The sequence below is a fragment of the Lontra canadensis genome, unplaced genomic scaffold (assembly GCF_010015895.1).
Source record: "Lontra canadensis isolate GAN:19392208 unplaced genomic scaffold, GSC_riverotter_1.0 scaffold20, whole genome shotgun sequence".
NCBI lineage: Eukaryota > Metazoa > Chordata > Mammalia > Carnivora > Mustelidae > Lontra > Lontra canadensis.
In genome coordinates, this window is record NW_022631014.1 from 7498963 (window position 1) to 7511465 (window position 12503).

General features: G+C 42.0%; 1 long non-coding RNA gene across 1 annotated transcript in view; it reads left to right on the forward strand.

The window, feature by feature from the left end:
- The first annotated feature begins 10365 nt into the window (after positions 1–10365).
- LOC116869664 overlaps positions 10366–12503 on the forward strand; it is a 338580-nt gene continuing 336442 nt past the window's right edge. The window contains exon 1 of the long non-coding RNA XR_004383083.1: positions 10366–10435. This is a non-coding gene — a long non-coding RNA (uncharacterized LOC116869664). The remainder of the gene's footprint in view (positions 10436–12503) is intronic.

Consider the following 12503-nt stretch of genomic DNA (forward strand, 5'->3'; position numbering starts at 1 on the left):
ATCCCTAGGGAGAATGAGAGGAGGAATATTTAATCCTTCTAGTGAAGAATAGGAATTTAGGGTGCCTGGGTGCCTCAGTTGGTTGAGCAACCAACTCTTCATTTTGGCTCAGGTCATGATCTCAGGGTCATGATATTGAGCCCCATGTCAGGCTCTATGTTCATTACAGAGTCTTCTTGAGATTTTTTTCTCTCCCTCTCCCTCTGCCCCTCCCTCTGCTCATGTGCTCTCTCTCTGCAAATAAATAAATAAATAATTTTTTAAGAAGTAGAAATTTAAAAAATTAACACAAGATTTTAATGTCAAAATTGTTTTTTGTAACAAATTAATAAATAAAATTTTAGTTAAAATCCCTGAGAAATATTTTTTGGCAATTTACAGTTATAATCTTAAAGTTCAGCTAAAAATAACCCCACAAAATCATTATAATTGTGAATGTAAAGAAAAGGTATCATTTTGGAATATGCCAATTATGATGAATTACCATCTTCATCTGTGCAAGAGTTACGGTTCTAAATCCATAGTGAATGGGGAGGGCTATCTTGTTCATCTTTGTGATAACAGCCATGCACACAGTGAGCACTTAGTGAATGCTAAATTGAAGATGGCTTTCCTTTATTCCAATTTAAGCAAAGGTGCTTGATTGTTTATAGCTTTATGTAAAATCAAGGTAATCGTCCTTGTGGATATATGTGTTGCATAAAATATATATAGTTTAGAATCACCAGAGATTTGTGATGGGCTTTTACACCATTCTGAAATCCAAGCAGAAAAGTGTTTATAACTTAGAAGTGATTACTAACATTAAAACAGAATTTACTCCTGGGACCTTTTAAATTGGTGAATACCACAAGTGCATTTATGTGTTGGTTTTACAGATCATTAAATACTTCACGAGGAAACTTGATTTGATTGTAGGCAGATGTCTGAGAAGTGGAGAAGGAAAAAGGAAAAAAAGCCACTTGAAGATGAATCATCAAAATTTGAATATTGTCTTCTGAAACTCAAGTTAAATTACTTGAGTATTATAATAGAAATCAGTTACATGACTAGTATATAATATAGAAATTGGACAAAGGTTCTCAGATACATCTTTTTGTGTTAATTGAAATTGACTTAATTTTACCCTTTTCTTAATAGCTAAAAAAATAAAATAAAATAAAATAGGGGTGCCTGGGTGGCTCAGTCTGTTGAGCATCTGACTCTTGGTTTCAGCTCAGGTCATGATCTCAGGGATCGTGGGATCGAGCCCTGCCTCTGGCTCTGTGCTTAGCAGGGAGTCTGCTTGATGATTCTCCCCTCTCCCCCTCTTCCTGACTTTCTCTCTCTCTCAAATAAATAATTTTTTTAAATAGATTAAGGTCTTATTAATGTATTGGCTTTGTTTCTTCTCATGACCAGGACAGTGCAAATCAAGCATGATTCATGGACTGACAACATCGGCATGATCTGACTTGTTAGAAATGCAAATTCTTAGAACCTCCCCTAAATCTGCTTTATCAGAAACTCTGGGGTGGGATCCAGGTGTCTGTACCTTAACAAGCTTTCAGGTGATTATGATGCATGTTAAAATATGAGAAAAACTGGCTTTTTATATGTCTAGTTCTTTTCCAAACTTCATATTCTGGCATAAATTTCACCTCCTCAGAGAGGTTATCCCTGATCATTTTCTCTAAAGTAAAGCCATTTCAATCATTTTTTCTTCTTTATTTAGTGATTTTAAATTTTTGAAATAATTTTAGATTTACAGAAAGCTGCACTAATAAAAATAAATACTATATAATGGAGCATCTGGGTGGCTCAGTTGGTTAAGCATCTGCCTTCAGCTCAGGTCATGATCTTGGGCTCAGGTCATGATCCTGGGATCGAGCCTCACATTAGGTTCCTTGCTCAGTAGAGAGCCTGCTACTCCCTCTCCCTCTGCCTGCCACTCCCCCTGCTTGTGCTCTCTCTCTGTGTCAGATCAATAAATATAACCTTTAAAAAATTCATATATACACTTAGATTATCTAATAGTTAGTATTTCACTATATTTGCTTTATTACTTTTCACATACACACACATGCACATATACCTATATAAATATTTGAGAGTATGGTACATACATATTCCTTCTCTATCCCTAAAGACTAGGTGTGCATTTTCTAAAAACAAGATATTGATCTTTCATAACTATAGTATAATTATCAAAATCAAGAAATTAACACTGATATAACCATTTAATCAGTAGACTTAATTACCTCATCACTTATTTAATATCTTATCAAGCAAAAAGAAAAGGACTGATCCCAAATAAATATTATGCTCTCAGTTTTTATTGATAATTAATAGAAGGATAGGAAGGGAAATAATTGCTTCTTTATTAGCTATAAGGTTATTATGAAGAATACAATCCAAACAATTTTTAATATTTCCTCTCTAAGAACCCAATAATAAGTTGCTTTTAGAGCTTAGTACCAGGAAAATACTTGGATCTCTTTAAAAATTTGTGCTTCTTCTAGAGGAAGGACAATTTCCCTTTTTGTCCTGTCAGGAAGCTCAAAACTAATTTTGTGGCTTAAAAACCTTAGCAATATTATCTTTTTCTGCTTTTTCATAGTTTTGATATTATATTTCTATTTTAACAGTAATCATCTATCCATTTATCTCTATGCATTCTGTTGTGAGCTAGCTCTAACACTGACAGAAACAAATACAAGAAATAATAATAATAAAAAATAAAAGTCCCACAATTCTACATATTGTTCTTTAAGTTAGAAAAATACTGAATTCCAGGGATTGCTTTGCATTTTAAAAATCTTTCTCAAATATTTATTGAGATTTGAAATCACCAATATGCCTTTTAAATCAACTTTAAAAATTAGCACATACAAATGGTCAGTTTAATAAATAAACAGTATTATTTATCAATTGTTGCATGACATATTGCTGTGAAAGTTGGCAGCTGAAACAAAAAATTATTTATTTTCTTGCGTCATTTTCAAGGGTCAAGTATATGCAGTAGATGGGTAGTTCTGGCCCAGATTGTAGCCAAAGCTGCAGTCATCTCAAAAGGGGCCAAGGCTGGAGAGTCCATTTCTAAGGTTACACAGGTGGTTGTAGGCAGGCCTCAGTTCCTCACCACATAGGTGTCCCTAGAGGACTACTCATGATGTGACTGCTTACTTCTACCACAGAAAGAGAGCCCAAGACAGAAACTGCTGTGTTTTATAATCTAATTATAAAGTTTGACAACCATCACCACCTCTAATTTCAGAAGTTTTATAACTCAAAAAAAGAAACCCCGAATAAAAGAGACACTGTCAAGAAAAACACAAGAAAAAACACAAGCCACAGATGGAAGAAAACATTTGCAAAAGATTTATCTGATATTCAAGATATACAAAGAAGTTTTGAGTTCAAAACTCAGTGATAAAATGAACAACCCATTTAAAAAATGGGCAAAAGGTCAGAACAGACATCTCATCAAAGAAGAAATACAGATGACAAATCCGGCTGGGAAAAGATGCTCCACATCTTAAGTAACCAGGGAAACGCATATTAAAACAATGATGGGATACCATTACACATTTATTAGAATGGTCCAGATCTGGAACATTGAAAACACCAAATCCTGGCAAGGATGTAGAGCAAAAGAAATTCTCATTCATTTCTGGTGCTTTAGAAGACATTTTGGCAGTTTCTTATAACATACAAACACACACACAAAATATTCTAAGATATGACTGAGCAATTCTGCTCCTTGGTATTTACCCAAAGGAGTTGATAACTTACATCCACACAAAAACCTATACATGGATGTTTATAGCAGCTTTTTTCAAAATAGTCAAAACTTGGAAGCACCCAAGATGTTCTTCAGTAGGTGAATGGATAAATATACTCTAGTTCATCCAGACAGTGGACGATCATTCAGTCCTAAAAGACTGAAAAGTCATGTAAGACATGGAGGAAGTTTAAAATGCACATTTATACATGAAAGTAGCCATTCAGAAAGGATATATATCATATGATTCTAACTATATGACATCTTAGAAAAAGCAAAGCTATGGAAACAATGAAAGGATTAGTAGTTGCCAGGGGTTAGACCAGTGGAAGGGAGCACAAACGATATTTAGGGCAGGGAAATGACCTGTATGCTACTATAATGATGGATATATGTTACTGTATATTTGTCCAAACCCATACAATGTACTATAGCCCAAGTGAACCCTAATATAAAAGTATGGACTTCAGGTGATAATAATGTGTCATGTTCAATGTGTCAATGTGACACAATAATGTGTCAATGTGTAGGTTCATCATTGTAACAAACGTATCACTTTAGTGCAGGATCTTCATAATGGGAAAGTCTGCATATGTGAAAGCAAGAGGTATATAGAAAATCTGCACCTTTTGCCCAATTTTGCTGTGAACCGAAAACTACTCAAAAAATAGTCTATTTTAAAAAGAAAACAAAGTGGAAAAAGAAAGAAAAAAAAAACTTTGAACCTATTAACAAGTACTCACCATTCATTCCCTGCTACCAGTAGCCCCTGGTAAGCACGAATTTACTTTCTGTCTCCTTAGATTTGCCTATCCTGGGCCTTTCTTGTATAAATTGAGCTAGACAGTATGAGCCATGTGTGTCTTGTTTCTTTAACTTAGTGTAACGTTTTGAAAGTTCATCTATGTTATAGGCTGTATCAGTACTTTATTTCTTTTTATAACTGGAGAGTGTTCTGTTGTATGGAAATGCCACATTTGTTTATCATTCCTCACTTTATGGACATTTGTTTCCACTTTTTGACTATTGTGAATAATGTTTTCAAAAACACTCATGTATGCATTTTTGTGAGCATATGCTTTGTATTCTCTAGGGTATATATCTGAGATTAGAATTGCTCAGTCACTTGGTAACTCAGTGTTTAACATTTTGAGGAATTTCCAAACTGTTTTAAATGATGGCTGTGCCATTTTGTATCCCCCACCAGCAAATGTATGAGGGTTCTGATTTCTCTAGATCCTCACCAGAACTTGCAATGGTCCATCTTCATAAAAGTATTATTATTCTTATTATACCCATCCAAGTAGATACAAAGTGGTATCTCACTGTGGTTCTGATTTGAATTCCCCTGATGACTAATGATGTTGAGCGTCTTTACCTGTGTTTATTGGACATTTGCAAATCTTCTTTGGAAAAATGTCTACTCAAACCTTTTGCCAACTTTAAAATTTGGTTGCTTTTTTTTTTCTTTTGGGTTGTGCTATTTATATCTTCTGCATACAAGACTCTACCGAACATATGATTTCCAAATCCAGTATCTCTAAGGGTTAGTGGAAGATTATGAAGGAAGTAGGAAACAGCCAATCTTTATGGCATTTTAATAATGCCACAAAACACTCTACTTTTACTTTCATGATTGATGACGCTACTGAACACCCTCCATGAGACGACTGTACTTTCTTGAATCTCAGACTGTGGAACATTCATTATGCTGTATATTTTCTACCCTGCCCTGATATTGATGTACACTGTGTTTAATGATTCATATTTATCACACTTGGGTTTTGGCACAGGATGTACTGGATATCTTAGAGTCATGGTTCAGGTGGGAAATGGAGAAAGTGAGGCCTGGGAATAGAACTGGCTACAAGGCCAATGAGGGAACTCGGACAGGAAGGAGGAAGAGAGAAAACTTGAGCTGGAATGTCCAGCTGGACTTTGCAGAGCATGCCAAATACTGGTGAAAACCAACAGTGGGCTCCTGCCATCTGCATGGTGGCAAAATGACAATGTCTGCAAAACCGGAAATCCTCCCAGCTTCAGATTAGCATCTGAATCAATTTCCAACTGATAGTTGTAACGATTTCCCCAAGCGTTGAACCCATGTGCATATAACCAGAGCCAAACATTCTAAGCAAAATGAAAAAGTATTTATATAAACATTCTAAAGGAAATTACAAATGAAAAGTAAGAAGAGGAAGCCATCCTATGCAAATTTCTGAACTAATTTGTTGGGAAAAAAAGGCAAAATAATTAGACTTACACATGGTGTTTAAGCACTTATATTATAGCTTTTCCTTTGTGCCTGGCCTTGTGAATATTTCCAACATTTCAGGGCACATGATAATTGGGCAGGATATGTCCTCAGCCAGTGGACAAGCCTTGCCAGGCCACAACCATCCCAGCAAACACTGGTGTGGAGGCTCACCCAAGGTAGAGGAAGTTACTTGAGGACACATCACAGGAGGCAGCCAGGAAAAGTAAATAATTCCAAATATAACTAATTTATTGTACAAACTGAAGTGTAAACATGAAATGACTATATTTTTCCTCAAACCACTGGTCCCAAATGCACATGTCAAATCTCTCTTCTTTACCTGGTGCAAGACCTCTTAAGAAGACCTTGGGTAGATTACATAACTTCTGGGTCACTTTCACGCATTCACCTTCACCTATTTAAAATCCATCATGGAAGGGTACCTGGGTGGCTCAGTGGATTAAGCCTCTGCCTTTGGTTCAGGTCATGATCTCAGGGTCCTGGGATTGAGCCCCCCATCGGGCTCTCTGCTCAATGGGTAGCCTGCCTCCCCCTCTCTCTGCCTGCCTCTCTGCCTACTTGTGATCTCTCTCTCTATCAAATAAGTAAATAAAATCTTTAAAACAATAAAATAAAATAAAATCCATCATGGAAAGTTTAAATTTCCATGTATCTCCAATTCAGAACTCTGTCCCTGATCACAGGCCAGGCTTAGGTCTAAGGAGCTTTAATTGGGATGGGGCCTAGCCTGTGCTCATTTCTCATCTCAAAGGAACACCTGGAATTCAATATTTGGTTTAGGGATATCCCTTTTTTTCTTCCATTTTCAAGACATCTAACTCCCTTCTCCTCTGGTCTTGGGGGCTGGGAGGGGAAGAATGAAGGAAGGGTAAATTCTCAAAATTTAACTGCTTTTGTGTGGGTTATCGCAGCTTCCCTGGCTAAGGTGGGCTGGCCATCCATACATTCTCATGCCAGGCATCCAAAAGCAGGCTCTCACTGACAATGACGTTAGGACATCGCCAAATCAGCCAATAACTCAGAGGCCTGTCAGGGCTTGAGGTTGTCCAAGCCTCCTCAATACCCCTACTTCCTGAACCCAAAGGATATCCCACAGCTGTCTGCTGCCTTCCCCGTATTGACCCCTCTCGGCTGGGGTTTCAGGCACACAGCTCATGTTTGGTAAACAAGCTAGAAAACTGCACATATCAGAAGTCACATACTGAAACAGACCAAGTCAGTGCTCACCTCAGATACTCTCAAATCCTTTTTTAGTATTTCTCTGTGACATCCCACCTCCTCCATATTTCTGAGTCCCATTGCTTTCAACAGCAACACTGACTTTTCTTTAAAGGACTACCCTCCAGCTACTAGAGCCTACTTAAGTGCCAAGGAATTTATTTCCTATGGGAGGTTGTTAACCAATAAACTGTCCAGCAAAGGAATATGAATGCCCAACCCTCTTAGCTCAGTTTGAGACAAACTAGAGGCTAAAACCCCAGAGCTTCCCTGCAGAATGAATCCAAGCCCTACTCACTGTGCAACTTCTAGACCCTTGGTTCGTTTTCTCCTCTTCCCAGTTCTGCTCCCCCCACACCTACCCACAATTCCCTCAGTGGTTTCCCCTGAGAGTACTTTCTTCATAAATCACTTGCACATAATTCCTCGCTCAGGGCCTGCTCCTTGGAACTTGACCTAAGAAACCTACCCTTGACAAGTAGTTGGGGAAGAATGGAGCTCTGCTCCCTTGTGCCATGATACTTTGATGTGTCGGTTTGACTGGATCACTTGGTGCCCAGATTTATGATTAAATATTACTTCTGGGTATGCTTGTGAAGGTGTTTCTGGGAAGAGATCAGCATTTTAAGGGCAGGTCTGGAAAAGCAGATGGCCCTCCCCAGTGGGAGTGGGAATCCTCTGATCCCATGAGAGCCTGAACAGAACCAAAAGGTGGATATTGGAGCCTTTGGCTCCTCTCTGCTTCACTGCTGGTGCTGAAATACCAGTCTCCTTCTGTCTTCAGTGCTACTAGTTCTCAGGCCTTCAGACTCTGGCTAGAATGTACACCCTCATCTCTCTAGTTCCCAGGACTTCAAACTATGCCCCTAGGTGTCCAGCTTTAGATGCGAGGTGGTGGGGCTTCTCAGTCTCCATAATCAGGTGAGCCAATAATTTATAATTCTCTCTAGCTCTCTCTATCTCATCTCTCTCTGTGTCTCAGTCTCTATCCCCTATTGGTTCTGCTCCTCTGCAGAACCCTGACTTAAAACACCTCCTTTCTTTACCCTGTCACCTCTTTTCTTTTCCTTTTTTAAAAAAGATATTTATTTATTTATTTATTTAAGTATCTGATAGAGACAGAGAGCCAGTGAGGGGGGGTTTGGAGGGGTGGGAAGGGGCAGAGGGAGAGGGGAAAATCTCAAGCAGACTCCCACTGACAGCAGAGCCCAAATTGGGGCTCGATCCCATAACCCGGAGATCATGACCCGAGTGAAATCCAAGAATTGGTTGCTCAACCAACTGAACCACCCAGGCACCCTCCACCGTCTCTTTTAAATTTTCATTTTATTTAATTTCTGAGACCTGAGTAGCAGCTACTGGTCCTTCCTCCCCTCTTCCTTTCTCCTTTCCTCCCTTTCTCCATTTCTTTTCCTTCCTTCCTTCCTTCCTTCCTTCCTTCCTTCCTTTCCTTCCTTCCTTCCCTCCCTCCCTCCCACTCCCTTCTCCTCCTCCTCCTCCTGTCTTTCTTCTCCCTTCTTATTCTTACTCCCATCCAGAATAAGCCCTGTGATGCCAGATTTCTAGTTCTTTCTCTTACAACACTCCTAGAGTTGGGGGTAGGGTGGAAAACTAAACTGTTCCAATTTTTTTGATGGACTGGTTGTCCTGATAATGTTGTCCCCCTTTCATTACTTAAAATGGTACTGTTATTAGTGCTGGGAGAGGGTTGCCATTTTTGATGAAAAAAGAACATGAAGGGAGTGGAAAAGAGGTTTCCTGAAGATCCACCTCTTCTGGATACAACTGACCAGGCTTCATTGAGGACCCAAACTTCTGGTTTCCAAATCTACCCAAAATAACAGTTAAAAGCCAGAATCAATTTCTAGAGCTAGCAGTGGAAACCAAGGCAGTCCTCTCATGTCCTCCCTCTGACAAGCCTTCCCCAGTTTCTCCAGTATTTACTAATGTCTGAAGCTCTGGAAAGTGAGTAGAAAGGATGGGGGAGCTCATGACAAATAAAATGGTAAGGTGAATAAACAGCTAACTTTTATTTGGATTGTAGAGTTTCAGCCTGAGTTTGCTCCAGGACATTGAAAGAAGAAGCCTGGACAACAGTGGGATGATTAAAAAGGCTACATTGGCAGGAGATGGTTCCCCCTGTCTCTGATACAGAGCATTTATGAATGAAAGTGCTGTGCATCCCAGTGGCTCTCCTTTTGAACTGGCTCATCCATTACTGGGGTAATGATTTTCCATCTGGGCAACAGCAAAGCCAAAGGCTTATTACACAGGCAACATAAAGTTAAAAAGACATTATGAATAAAACGTTGGCTCATGCCGGCTTTTGCCAACTCTTCTTCTGAGAAGATTGTCTGATGCCGACACGTGTTTATTACACTTAATAATGTTTACATAATTCTTCCTTGAGCTCATTAGAGCTGTCAGATCAGAAGTAAATGTGTTCCCCCCTCTGTTTATCTCTAAAGACTTCTCAGTCAATAAAGCAAGATGAATGACATCCAGGGCGCAGACAGCGTACTCTCGGGCTTTGCAAATGCTGCCAAGTTAAATCTTCGGTTCGGGTGGGCTCCTGGATCTTAGGACTGCATCTGATCAACCCCTTAGTTTTCTGTGCCTCTCCAACTTTAATGTGCTTGGAATCATCCCAGGAGCTTGTTAAAATACTCATTGCTAGGTCTTATCCCTAGAGACTCTGATTCCGTTGATCTGGGATGGGGCCCAGAAATTTGCATTTCTAGCAAGCTCTCTGTTTATACTGATTCTGTCTCGCAGGGGCCATACTCGTCCTCTTCTAGAGGTCATTTCAATAATCTCTCTTGTTAGGGGCTACCTACCCACTGACAAGTCGGGACTTCTAGTCTATGCAATGCATCAGCAGCAACAGCCACAACTGCAGCAAAGGCACAAGCAGGAGAAGCAGCAGGCGCCGCGGTCGTCACAGCTCGTGTGCAAACCACAGTGGGCCCGCGTGGCTCCGCGAGGTTGTCGGCCAGCGTGGAGGGGCGGGGCCTGAGCCCAGGGGCGGGGCCTGGCCTTGGGGGCGGGGCTTGGCGCTCGGGGGCGGGGCGCATCGAGCCTGCTCCGGCTGCCTGCTCTCGGCGGCGGCGGCGGCAGGGGCTGAGGGCACAGCCAGCGGGCGGCGCGCCGCGGACTCCAAGACAGCCCGCGGAAAGGTAAAGCCAGGAGAGCGCGCTGGCGGGTGTTCCTGCCGGCAGCTGCTGTCCAAGTCCCGGAGCGTCCCTGGCGCCCTGAGCTGCGTCTGGGCTCCCAGGGTATTTGCATAGTGTCCAAGAACCGCTGCTGAGCCAGGGTTTTGCGTGTAGAGCGGCGGGGCCCAGGGCTAGGGGTTTTGGGGTCTGCAGCGGGAGCCTGCGGCCATCCCAGGACATTCGGACTCGGAGACAACTTTGCGCAGCGGTTCTCTTCCAAGTTCCTTTTATTGCTATTGTCTTAGCACCTCCCGGCTGACAGTCTCCCCGGACTCCAGCTTTGTTCTCATCAGGCCAAACCCGCCGTCCCCTAGGGCGTGAACTCGGGAGTCGCTGGCAAGTGACACCTGCCAGCCGGATCCGCCCAGGCTCCCCTCGCATCCCTGCTAGGTCCAGGGCTGTCCTGCACTGGGGGCACCGCGAGACCTGGAGCCCACAGGGGCAGTGGTATTCGCCTCACTCCCCAGGGTGGACTGGGATACCCGCTAGGGCGTCCAACCTCTGGGATGCGCGTGATTTGGGGCTGGAGAAAGGGCGAAAAAAAGTTTGGAGCCTCGGCTGGGGCTAAGGAGCCGGCAGCGCTGGGCTGCACATGGCAGGAGTTGGAGAGAGTGCTGGGGGCCTGGCGCCGGGCAGAGGGACGTGGACAGAGAAGGAACCCCGGAGGCGGAGGTTACAAGGCTGGACCGTCAGCAGAGATGGGGTGCTTGTTGTGTGAGCGTATTAGCAAGAAAAGGCCAGGTGTGATTGCAGAGAACATGGGCGAAAAAGAGGAAGAGAGCTGTAGTAGGGATATATGTAATTGCAGTGTACCTAGTGTGCACTCCCCCCCCCCTTCAGGTATTTTGGAAAAAACTGTGCTATAGGATGCCTTCTTGAACCAGAACTCTCTTCGGAGGTGTGGGTAGAGGTGGGGGAGGGATAAGTTTCACCTAGCTCTGGAGCTGGCTTTGAAAGCGAACAGGTGACAGAAGACTACTTAGTGTGTGTGTGTGTGTATATGTGTTCCTGTGTGTGTATGTGTGTTCCTGTGTGTGTTTGTGTGTGCGTGTGTGCGGGAGCGCAGCGGCCTGGGATGCTGGACTGCCCGCGGAGCCTCCACCACCCCCTGCCCCCTTCCATCTCGCCACAGCGCTGTGAGTTTTCCTGTCACTCCTCCTCGCCCGAGGCTGGCAGGCAAGAGGCTAAACTATGGTCTCAGAGTGGAGCAGACAAAAGGGTACACTTGGACGACCCTCCCAGGGAGGCGGCTGTGTGTGTGTGTGTGTGTGTGTGTGTATGTGTATGGAGGGCATCCCCTTCCTGCCAGCTAGAGAGAAAATGCTAGTAGCGGAGGGATGAGCTCGGAGCGGGAGAAAGGTGAGATGGAGCACGGGAGGAGAAACACAAGGGGAAGAAGGAGGACAGAGATTTAAAAGCATCTTGCCTGATTGGCTGTAAAATTATAAGTTTATCTTAAAAAGAGATGTTAGAGGTGGGGATCCTGAAGCTGGAATTCTAGAGAATGGGGGCACATTTAGTTTGATTAATAAAGGTATTGTAGTGAGGGGTGTGCAATAAGTCTGAAACCTTCGCCGAAGTTTATTGCTGGTTTTAGCTAACCTCCTTGACACATCTTTCCAGCACCTACTCTGGAAGTACCTTCGGACTGTCAGAAAGAAGTAAAAGGCATATATACACAAATAAAATGCAACTAAAATGAAGTTTAAATGAAGCTTTGAGCAGGATTAAATGGCTTGTGTAACTGCTGAATGTTGCTAAAGTACTGTCAGGGCTATAAAATAGCCAGACAAAAATAAAGGAAAAAATAATTGTAACAAGAAAATGAAGGCTTTACAAGAACTTCCGTAATGAACACATAACAATTGATGGTATGATGCAGTAATTATTTTCGTATTTACGCCATTAACGATTGTAATTTAACGTTAATGTCCTGGTATTTTATTCCTTCTCATTTGCAGACAAAAGCACATCTGAGACACCATCAGGGAGTAATTTGGTAATATAAAGTCATGAATAGAAAACACTAAAC